General features: G+C 41.4%; 1 non-coding gene across 1 annotated transcript; it reads right to left on the bottom strand.

Annotated features, from left to right (window-relative positions):
- Nucleotides 1-558: 558 nt before the first annotated feature.
- Nucleotides 559-664, bottom strand: LOC122028380. The gene has a single exon (XR_006124771.1). It is a non-coding gene; the product is annotated as a small nucleolar RNA R71 (small nucleolar RNA).
- Nucleotides 665-11,492: the final 10,828 nt, after the last annotated feature.

The raw sequence follows: 11,492 nt of genomic DNA, 5'->3' as shown, positions 1-11,492 counted from the left end.
TGTTTTCTTTTGATTTAGTCTCTTTCTTTCTTTTTCTTTTGTAAACATATCTTGTTATCTTGTTCTTGTGTATGCGAAGATCTAACTTTACAGGAGAACTTCTTCCTCTTGATCCCGAGATAGACAGAACATTTCATAGAAGAAAAATTCTGCAAAGACAACAAGAATAACAAGAACACTCTATCATGGCGAATAGACCACTAAAGGATTATGCAGCACCTTATGCTAGGGGCTTTTGATCTAGTATTTCAAGGCCTTCAGTTGAAGCAAATAATTTTGAGATCAAATCTGCAATTATATCTATGGTGCAGCAAAATCAATTTGGTGGAAGACCGCATGAAGACCCAAATCAACATTTGGAAGTCTTCTATGAAATATGCGGCACAATGAAAATGAATGATGTTCCTTCAGAGGCAGTGCGCCTACTATTATTTGGGTTTTCTTTGAGAGATAGAGCCAAGCAATTGTTGAATTCTTTGGCTCCAAATAGCATCACCACATGGGAGCAATGTGAGCAACAATTCCTTGATAAATTCTATCCTCCAAGTAAAACAACTCATATGAGGAATCTTATTGCAAGCTTCAAACAATTGGACTCTGAATCTTTATTTGAAGCTTGGGATAGATACAATAGTATGCTCAGATAATGCCCACACCATGGTTTGGAAAGGTGGTTAGTGCTACATACATTTTATAACGACATTAATTATCATACAAAAGTGTCCCTGGATTCAGCTGCTGGAGGGGCACTTATGAATAAGAGTTTGGATGAAGCCGAGGAGATAATTGAAAGTGTAGCACAAAATCACCATCAATGGGATAATGAGAGAAGTGGTGGCTATTCTTATATGAACCCAACAACAAAAGCATCAGGAAAATTTGATGTTGATGTAGTGACCTTATTGGCTGCAAAACTGGATGCTCTTATTAAAAGGTTTGAGAATATGGGAGCTATTTCAAATATGGTCAATGTCGTTGTTTCTTCTTGTGAAGTATGTGGAAGTTCTGAACATTCAAATGACTCATGTCCATTAGGAGCTATCACTGCACAAATCAATCAATTAGAGCAATGTGATGCAATCATGAGTTTCAATCAAAGGCAGAACAACCCATATTCAAATACCTACAATCCTGGATGGAAAAATCATCCAAAATTTTCCTATAGAAACAATCAAGATCAAGGACCATCTATGGGGGCAAGACCTAATTTTCAGTCCGGGCAGTAGAATTTTCAGCAACAATCTTCTCAAGGCTTTCCTATGTCTAAAATTGAAAAGATGTTTGAAGAAATTATGTCTACTCAGAATGAAATGAAACAAGATATTTTAAAGCTTACTCAGAGAATGGATAATTCTGATAGACATTAAAAGATTATGGAAAGTCAGATTGCCCAACTAGCTTTCTTATCTTCTAGAGCACCAGGACAATTACCTGGCAAGTCTGATGTCAATTCTATGGAGCACGGCAATAGAATTGAGCTTAGGAGCGGACGGACCTTGGGAGATCCTCAAGTGACTGCTCCAAAAGAGATGCACACTGAAGAAGAGCTCTCTCCTCCAGCACCAAATCAGATTCAAGTTGATGAGGAGAGTACCACTAAGGTTGAAGAGACTCTTGCACTTAACCATCAAAGTATAGCAGTCCCTTTTTCTCAAAGACTTATTATGTTAAAGAAGGATGAAGAGTTTGGCAAATTCTTGGAGAAGGTAAAAGAAATATGTGTTGAAGTACCACTCATTGATGCAATCCTTCAAATGCCCAAGTTTGCTAAATGTAGGTGCAGCGAGGACCGGCAAGAGGGGGGTGAATTGCCTGCGAATAAAAACTAAACCCTCCTCAAGGCTTTCAACTTAAATAATAAAGCAACAGTTATGAAATTCAACAGAACTAAAATAAACAGAAATAGAAGACTCAGCTATTTACTTGGTTACAACCAAGAAGGTTATTAATCCAAGGCAGTAAGAGAGTGCACTAAAAGAAGTCTCCTTCTCTGAAGGCGGAGTAGCCTTTTACACTTGAAGAGCACAGAACTGTTGCTTAGGAAATGAGAGTACAGGAGTTGTATTTCGAAATCGATCGTATTCGTTATTCTGTAAAGCTGCTCGAGACCCTCTTTATATAGGGGTTCTAGAGCTTATCGGATGACCTGATCTTCGGGATCAGGTTTTGACTCGAGAGGGATCGGTCTACCGATCCCCAGGTTCGGTCGACCGATCCCCAGGTTCGGTCGACCGATCCCCAGGTTCGGTCGACCGAACCTGCTGTACCTGCCCAGTCTTCTATCCAGGTGCAGTCTCTGTGGATCGAGCTTAGGTTCGGTCGACCGATCCTTTTGTTCGGTCGACCGATCAGCCAACGGTCTCCAGCTGAGTTGGCCCGATCAAATTGCTCGACTTGGTCTCTGGATGAACGTTGGTTCGGTCGACCGATCAAGGGGTTCGGTCGACCGATAAGTCCCCCAACGGCTGGCTTGCTGACTTGGCTTCTGACGTGTCACCAGCGGTTGGTCTTCTGAGGATTGGGGTTCGGTCGACCGATCATGGGGTTCGGTCGACCGAACCGTTGACAAGTCAACTCCAGTTGACTTGCTCCGGTTCGGCTCCTTGGGTGATTACGGCCATCCGGAATAGGGCTCACCCGAACCCAGTTCCCGGCCTTCTCCTCGAGCAGGCTTCCGTCCGGCTTCTCATCCCTCGAATGTCGTGCACGTTCTTCTCGCTCCACCGGAGTACTCTTCCGCAGCTCTCTCGTCCTTCGGACGCACCGAGCCCGTCGGCTCCCTTCCCGTGCCGTCCTTCTCACTAGCTGCGTTTTCTGCTCGACTTCCTGTGCTCCTAAGTTTCTGCACACTCAGACACAGGGGTTAGACAAAACGCAGGACCTAACCAACTTGGTTGATCACATTAAAACTACCACGGGGTCCAACAATCTTCCCCTTTTTGATGTGCATCAACCCAAGTTCAAGTTAGGGTTAAAAATAGACCTACGTAATTTTAAGAAAATTACTAAACTAACAGTTATAGCATAGATTTGCAATTAATAAAATTGTAACACAGTTTAGAGAAGTAACAGATTAAAATTAAAAAAAAAAATCTTAACTCCCTCTAAAACTTGTCTCCCTCTAAAACTTGTACTTATATTTATTCTCCCCCTTTGATCACAGCAAAAAACGGGGGCAAGCAAGTTACAGAAGTTTGAAAAAAATTTCTAAGTTAAAATTTCAAGAAAACAATTTTAAAAAAAAATTTAAAGAGTTCCTAAGGATATGTTTAAAAAAACTTTTCAAAGCATTGTTTAATTCTAATATTAATGCTTTTATCAGAAGGTTAATTAAATATTTTTATTTCGATATTTCGGCTTCCAGGTCGTGGCGAGGCACTAGGCCTTCTTGGTTATTGGAGCAACAACCACTTTTTTAGACAAAGCTTCCATAAAGAAACTCAAAGTTTAATTATCTCACTGCAAGCTCTTAATTTTTTGAAAAAATTAATCAAGTACAGATTTTGGAACCTAGTAAAGGTTCCTTCCTACAGGATTCTTTAAAAACATAGGGGGTATATAACTTTTGGGAATCTTCCTAAGTTGACCCTGATGTTGTTTAATGTACCAATTCAATTTTCCATAGATTCTTACTTTTGATTTAGGAAATCTATTTAAGCATGCATCAGTTTTTAATTTTTTAATTTCTAATTTTAATTTATCATTTTCTGATTTTAGTTGATCATACATTTCTAACGGGCATGCTCTTGCTAGGTTCAACTTTAGTTTAGCATTCTCTTTTTCTAATTCATCTAACTCTCTAGAAAGAGACTTGATAAACTTAAAAGATTGAGTTGGGGTTAGATTGCGTACCTTACTTACCTGTTCTGGTGACGCTCCCCCTTCACTGCTGCTTTCTTCTTCTGACGTTCCTCCTCCTTCATCAATGCTCATTTCTGAGCTAGATGTTTCTTCTAGCTGATGGTTGGCCATCAGTGCTAGTCCCGAGAATTCTTCGACTTCTGACTCGGAGGATGAAGAATTGTCCCATGTCGCCTTCAGATTTTTGTGCTTGGAGGAATTTAGTTTCTTGTACTTGGTCTTTGTCTCCTCCTTTTGCTTACACTTCAATTTGGGGCAGTCATCCTTGATGTGCCCTTCTTCGTTGCAGTTGTAGCAACGAATCGTCCTTTTCTTTCGTTGATGCCTCTGTGATCTAAACTTGTTAGTATTAAAAAATTTATTGAAGCGTCTTACCAGAAGTGCTGCTTCTGATTCATCGACCGAGGCTTCGGAGTCAGAACTGTTCATTTTTGCCTTTAAGGCAATGTTCTGACTGGACTTCTCTACTCCATTGGACTCTGAAACTCGAGATTCGTGAAGTTCAAAAGTGAAAAATAATTGTTCTAAAGTACTTACCTCGAGATCCTTAGAGATGTAGTATGCATCTACTAAGGAGGCCCACTCTGGAGTTCTGGGGAAGGCATTGAGCGCATACCGGATTGAGTCCCGGTTCGTTACCTCTTCTCCAAGATTGGTTAGTTGCGTGATCAGCTCTTTGATCGTTGCTTGGAGCTGCGCTACCTTCTCGCCTTGGTTCATCCGGAGGTTAGTCAACTGGTTCCAGAGGATGTCGCGCCGAGCTAGCTTCGCTTCGGATGTACCTTCGTGAAGCTCCAGGAAGTTCTCCCAGAGATCTTTCGCGGAGTCGTAACTTCCGATTCGGTTTACCTCCTGAGGTGGCAGAACGCTGAGGAGGTGGAATTCCTCTTTTCCGTTCGCGACGAAGTCGGCTTGCTCCTTCTTGCTCCATGTGTTTTCTTCTTTGTCTTTAGGAGCTGCAAAACCATATTTCATAGTAATTAAAATATCAAAATCTGTTTTGAAGAATACCTCCATTTTTCGCTTCCATGTAGCGAAATCTCCGTCAAACTTCGGGGGATAGATGTTCGCGCCGGCCATTGTTCTGATATTTGTGCTTCAGATGGCGGTTAGTCCCTCTGAGGCTGTTGGGCTCTGATACCACTTGTAGGTGCAGCGAGGACCGGCAAGAGGGGGGTGAATTGCCTGCGAATAAAAACTAAACCCTCCTCAAGGCTTTCAACTTAAATAATAAAGCAACAGTTATGAAATTCAACAGAACTAAAATAAACAGAAATAGAAGACTCAGCTATTTACTTGGTTACAACCAAGAAGGTTGTTAATCCAAGGCAGTAAGAGAGTGCACTAAAAGAAGTCTCCTTCTCTGAAGGCGGAGTAGCCTTTTACACTTGAAGAGCACAGAACTGTTGCTTAGGAAATGAGAGTACAGGAGTTGTATTTCGAAATCGTTCGTATTCGTTATTCTGTAAAGCTGCTCGAGACCCTCTTTATATAGGGGTTCTAGAGCTTATCGGATGACCTGATCTTCGGGATCAGGTTTTGACTCGAGAGGGATCGGTCGACCGATCCCCAGGTTCGGTCGACCGAACCTGCTGTACCTGCCCAGTCTTCTGTCCAGGTGCAGTCTCTGTGGATCGAGCTTAGGTTCGGTCGACCGATCCTTTTGTTCCGTCGACCGATCAGCCAACGGTCTCCAGCTGAGTTGGCCCGATCAAATTGCTCGACTTGGTCTCTGGATGAACGTTGGTTCGGTCGACCGATCAAGGGGTTCGGTCGACCGATAAGTCCCCCAACGGCTGGCTTGCTGACTTGGCTTCTGACGTGTCACCAGCGGTTGGTCTTCTGAGGATTGGGGTTCGGTCGACCGATCATGGGGTTCGGTCGACCGAATCGTTGACAAGTCAACAATAGTTGACTTGCTCCGGTTCGGCTCCTTGGGTGATTACGGCCATCCGAAATAGGGCTCACCCGAACCCAGTTCCCGGCCTTCTCCTCGAGCAGGCTTCCGTCCGGCTTCTCATCCCTCGAACGCTGGGCACGTTCTTCTCGCTCCACCGGAGTACTCTTCCGCAGCTCTCTCGTCCTTCGGACGCACCGAGCCCGTCGGCTCCCTTCCCGTGCCGTCCTTCTCGCTAGCTGCGTCTTCCGCTCGACTTCCTGTGCTCCTAAGTTTCTACACACTCAGACACAGGGGTCAGACAAAACGCAGGACCTAACCAACTTGGTTGATCACATCAAAACTACCACGGGGGCCCATGTATCTCACATGCAATGTTTTATGATGTGGTAAGAGCTTGCTATGCTTCTATGTTTAATTATGTACACTTATGATCTATGTATGATGGTAACCCTTATGTTATGCTGTGTGTATTGATGATGAGTTGTGTGCCCAGATTATGCATGCTATTTATGATGAGCTGTGTGCCCAAATTAGGCATGCTATTTATGATGTGTTGTGTGCCTAAATTTTACATACCATTATGATGAGCTATGTGCCCAAATTCTGTATGGTATGATATGATAAGAAATACGATGTGCATGAAATAATAAGAACCATGATATGAAAGACATGCTACTTTACTTTATATGGCTTGTACCAAGGGTGGGCTCCATAAGCGCCCCGGGGTCGATGGACTAAGAAACGGGCCTAGTATGTATGCCTTGTAGGGTTCAAGACTTGCTACCTTGGACCTACATAGGACGCGCACATTTATATATGTGGTACAAGCCGGGGCCCCCAATCATGTTATGATTATGTTTAAGTATGTAAGTAATAAGTTTTCAAAGGACATGTTGCATATACTATTGCATGAATCATGTTTTTGAAAGTCATCTCGCATAACACTTTATGATTATGTTACGATATATCATGATGCTTGTGATTATGACATGTTATGTTAGGATGAACTCTATGATTATGTTATGATAGGTTATGATCATGGTCATGTTATGTTAGAATGCACCTTATGATTTTATCATGATATGTCATAATGCTTATGATTATGTTATGTTATGTTAGGATGAACTTTATAATTATGTTATGATATGTTATGATCATGATTATGTTATGCTAGAATGCACTTTATGACTTTATTATGATATGTCATGATACCTTACGATTATGTTATGATATGATGCCTCTATACATGATATGATGAATTGTCTTTATGCTTTATGCCTTGGAGTTTTATTTATGCTATACGGTTTTTGTGAGTAGGAAAGGATCTTACTGAGCCTTGAGTGCTCACAGCTTACTTTTCTTGTACCACAGATAAGGGCAAGGATTGGATGTACTAAGGGAGCAGCAGGAGGGGGCAAGAAGGACGTGTGTAGTAGTGACTTGGCTAAAGAGAAAGACCTGCTTCTAGTTAATAAGAATTATGTTCATGTTGTTCTTTTATGACTCCATGACACTTCATCATGCTCTTTAGTATTGTGGTTTAAATTTAAGTTAAGCATGTTATGTGACTCATATGATAGGTAGTTAGTGATGATGATTTGAAAAGTAAAGGAAAAGTTTAAAGAAAAAAAAAATACTATAGATAAGACTTCCGCTGTTTTTAAGAAGAAAAGATAAGTAACCCCCGTCAGCTTAAGCAGGAAGGGGCGGGGCGTTACATTTTCAAACTTCAGAAGATAGTCCTTAGGGTTAGTTGTTCCCGAGTACTCGCCTATTGCTAGAGTACGATAATGTTTCGGTAGCTTGCCTTCTAGCACCCCCTAAGAGAAAGGTGTGCTAATCCGCTTAGGAAAGCTACAAGTTATTGGGGCTTTTCCTTTGTGCCCCTCTCAGGCAGGTGTCTCTCCGGAAGATTCTTGAGGTAGTCCTTCTTGGCTCATGTACTCAGGCGATGTACAAAAGAGCGCCCAATGGCGATCGATTGGTGAGTGAGGTGCAGGAGGTAAATGGACTAGCAGAACTTGAGGGTCCAAGTCAGCCACCGAGGGAATGGACTGATGTTCCGCCGAGCCTCCCTCCTGAGCCCCTCTTTCTCTCTAATGCACTGTTGTCGAGGCAACAAGATTAGGTGGCAGAGTGTCACTAGTAGCTGCTTGTTATATTTCTGCAAGTGCACGGATACATCGTTAGTATTAAAAGATATCAAATCACAGGGATTGATTATAAGTACTAGCGATCGCTCATGTAGAATTAGCTAAACTATCGATTGTTGAAAATTTACTATCTAGAAAGAAAGAAGAAACTTAGAAGAAGGAAAAGAGAACTAGAGTAGTGTTAAATATATCAGTTTGGGAAATATTCTAGGAGTTCGATTTTATTATGGTGTTTACTAATGTATCATGGTCTACCAATTTCCTACCTTCAATTTGCATGCACTTGTAGGAAGTTAGATTTATTTTCCCTAAGTATTCAATAAAGATGATTCCTTTGAAATCTGGAAACGGTTAACTCCTGTCACTAGGGCACCTCGGTCATAGATCACAGGAATATATATTTAGTAAATAACAGTAAAGATAAATATAGAAATTAGGTGTGGTTTCCTACTTCCTTATGGAGGAATTGTTTCTCCTTTCAAGGGAATGTCCTAGACGCTCGTAAATGGATTACCTCTGTCACTAGAGCCCCTCGGGTATACGATCTAAGTCACTTCTTCTATGAGATCAACAATTTCTACACAAACATTCGATCTAACATGGCAAAACATCTCATTCACATTAGAACGAATAGATACAAAGCAAGTTAATATCATGTAGATAGATAAAAGGTGTAACCATGAGTTTTTACATCATAACACAACCATAACTACTCCCTTGTCCTAGAACAAAGAATCTACTCCATAGAGGAAAAAAAATCCAAAGACATCGAGAAATAAAGCGATCAAAACCCAACGAAGAGAAGGAGGGAGAAGAAGGCTTATCCAATGACATCGAGTAATCCTTGGATCCAATACTTCACTTCCGGAGTTGATGGAATGATGGAATCTATCTTGTATCGTCGAATGATAGTCGGGGACGGTGTGAAACGACACCATGATAATTCTCTCAAGGTCGGCAGCTACCCCCAAGTTTAGCCCCTTTTATAGGTTAGGGCACAGGCTTGGCACGACCCGTGCCACGACCGTGTGAGATTCATACAGCCAGCGCTGCTTTGGCTTTGGGTCAAGTGACACGGCCGTGTGAGATCAACACGACCGTGTTCTTTTTCAACTCTGGATGTATTGCATAGTTGTATGGGATCACATGGTCGTATGCTTCTTTGGCTCTGGAAATGGGTGGCACGCTGTGTGGGATAACACGGCCGTGTGCTGCTCTTCCACTGGACTAGCCACATGGCGGTGTAGGATCACACAGCTAGTGCTAATATCTTTAGCTTTCTCTCCAGTTCATCGACGATCACCTTTTTTTCTCCAAAAGTGACTCCTGTCAACATAAATGCACACAAAGAGCATATCTTTGACATAGAAGAGTAATTATACTGTAAATATGATAAGGAGTGTAAGAATACATAAATCAATCATAAATAAAGTATGTAATTATGCGTCAAAACATGCATAAAAAAGTATAAGATCTACGCACATTACTACTGCTTGTTTCTGCTGCACTAGTTCTTGTGCGCGAGCATTAATCAGCATATCCAACTCCTATTGAGTCAATGTGGTGGTGGTGAGTCATCCAACTTCTTTCATCTATGAGCTTTAAATTCATGCGAAGATTTTCACAGACGACGCCAAATGTGATCTTGTCTGAAAGCTAGAGATGACGCGTTGGGTAGGTGGCTGTGATGTTGACTGGGCAAAGACCTTTGGGTTGAATTGAAAACTCTTTGGCTAGTGCGCTAAACTCCCTACACACACTCAAAGGAACCAATAGAATGTCAGCACCCAAAAACCAAGGAAGAGGTCCCTGGCGAAGGCCCTCCAACTGTCAAGTCAGTATATTGCCCGAGAGGAAAGTAGAACAGTAGTAATGAATAGCAAGATAAGTGCATAGTACAATATATGAAATGTTCGTACCTTTCCATCAAAGAGGATCCCCTGTTTATATATCACCTTTATGACCTCCATAATCATGAGATGATAGAGATTATCGGGTGTTAGAAGTTGTTGCGCAATGGAATATATGCATATTGGAAGGCGTATAGTCAGTTCGAGGAATCTTCCACTATTCGTATACACCTTTTTTATAACTAACGCCATTAATAAGGTGGTTGAAGGAATATTCAGTCACAATGTGTCAGCTATGGGGAAGCATAATCACCTTCGAGGAAGGTTCCCTAAACCTATATCATCTCAGAAGAATATTCTCTAACAAACGGTTGTTATTCTCTAACAAGTTGTTAGGATTTTCTGACAAGTCTAGAGATTTGAGTAAAATACCACCCTATCTTTAGGGTCACTCGAATATATGCTGGGAGTCTAGAGATCTTAGTGAAATACAGCTCTATCTTTAGGGTCGCTTAAATATATATGCTGGGAGTCTAGAGATTCGAGTGAAATACTGCCCTGTCTTTAGGGTCGCTTGAATATATGTAGAATCTGGATATTTGAGTGAAATACTGCCTTGTCTTTAGGATCGTTCGAATATATTCAATCATAGAAATGAGTCCCTTGAGTCTGAACAACTTTATGGTCATCTTGCCGTATATAGGGCTATTCGCCTTTTAGAGAATGAAAAATTAAGTCCATAGGGATCAGACCAACCTTTCAGTTGGGAGTCCTCACAACTAGGGACTACTCCCTAATAACTAAAGTAATATCTTGAGCTATTCAGATCTAGTCAAGTTATTGAGACCTACCCGACTGTACCTAGGACTGGGATGCTTGTTCTTCAAATAGGATCGGCCCTTAGGTTGACCGTCCTTGAATTGGGGGCCTTAATACTAGATGAGAGGCCAAGCTTTGCCCAAGGGTGATCCTTTAACCGCCACCTCTGTTTGACTTAGAGCTCCTGATAAGTCATTATTTGATACATTCTTTTGGGTTGATATTGGGTTTATTAGGTTTAATTGCATGTGTTGATATATGATTTTGATTATGTTTATACATGTAGGATTGTCTTGAGCTTAAGTGTATTTTTCTTCTAATTCATGATATTTCCTCACTATTTTCTTTTGGTTTTGTAGGACATTAAGTTGACTTCAATGAGGACACAACATAGACCAAACAAGATGGTTCATCTAACTAGATGAAGAAGCAAACCCAATGGTTTCGACTCTTTTCCAAGGAGTTTCCCTCTTGGTGGGCACAAACTCATTTTCTTCATTAGCTACCACTGCCACTCCATATTTCTTTGGAACCACATGGATGAGACTCACCCATTTACTATCAGAAATAAGGTAGATGATACCTGCCTGTAGAAGTCTAGTCATCTCTTTCTTGACTACATCAAGGATTAGTGGGTTAAGTCTTCTCTGTTGCTATCTCACTGGTTTCACATCCTCCTCCAAATAAATCCTAGGCATACAAATAGAAGGACTGATTCTAGGAATGTCAGCAAGTTTCCATCCAATGGCTCTTCTGTGCTGCCTCAAAATCTCTAATAATCTCCTTTCTTCCTCTGGCTCCAAATCCTGGGCTATAATTATAGGTAGCTATTGATCTTCTCCCAAATAAGCATATTTTAAATGTTTAGGCAATGACTTTAACTCAAGCTATGCCTCATCAATAGATGGT

This window comes from Zingiber officinale, chromosome 10A, assembly GCF_018446385.1.
Source record: "Zingiber officinale cultivar Zhangliang chromosome 10A, Zo_v1.1, whole genome shotgun sequence".
NCBI lineage: Eukaryota > Viridiplantae > Streptophyta > Magnoliopsida > Zingiberales > Zingiberaceae > Zingiber > Zingiber officinale.
This window is presented reverse-complemented; position numbering and strand designations above follow the sequence as displayed.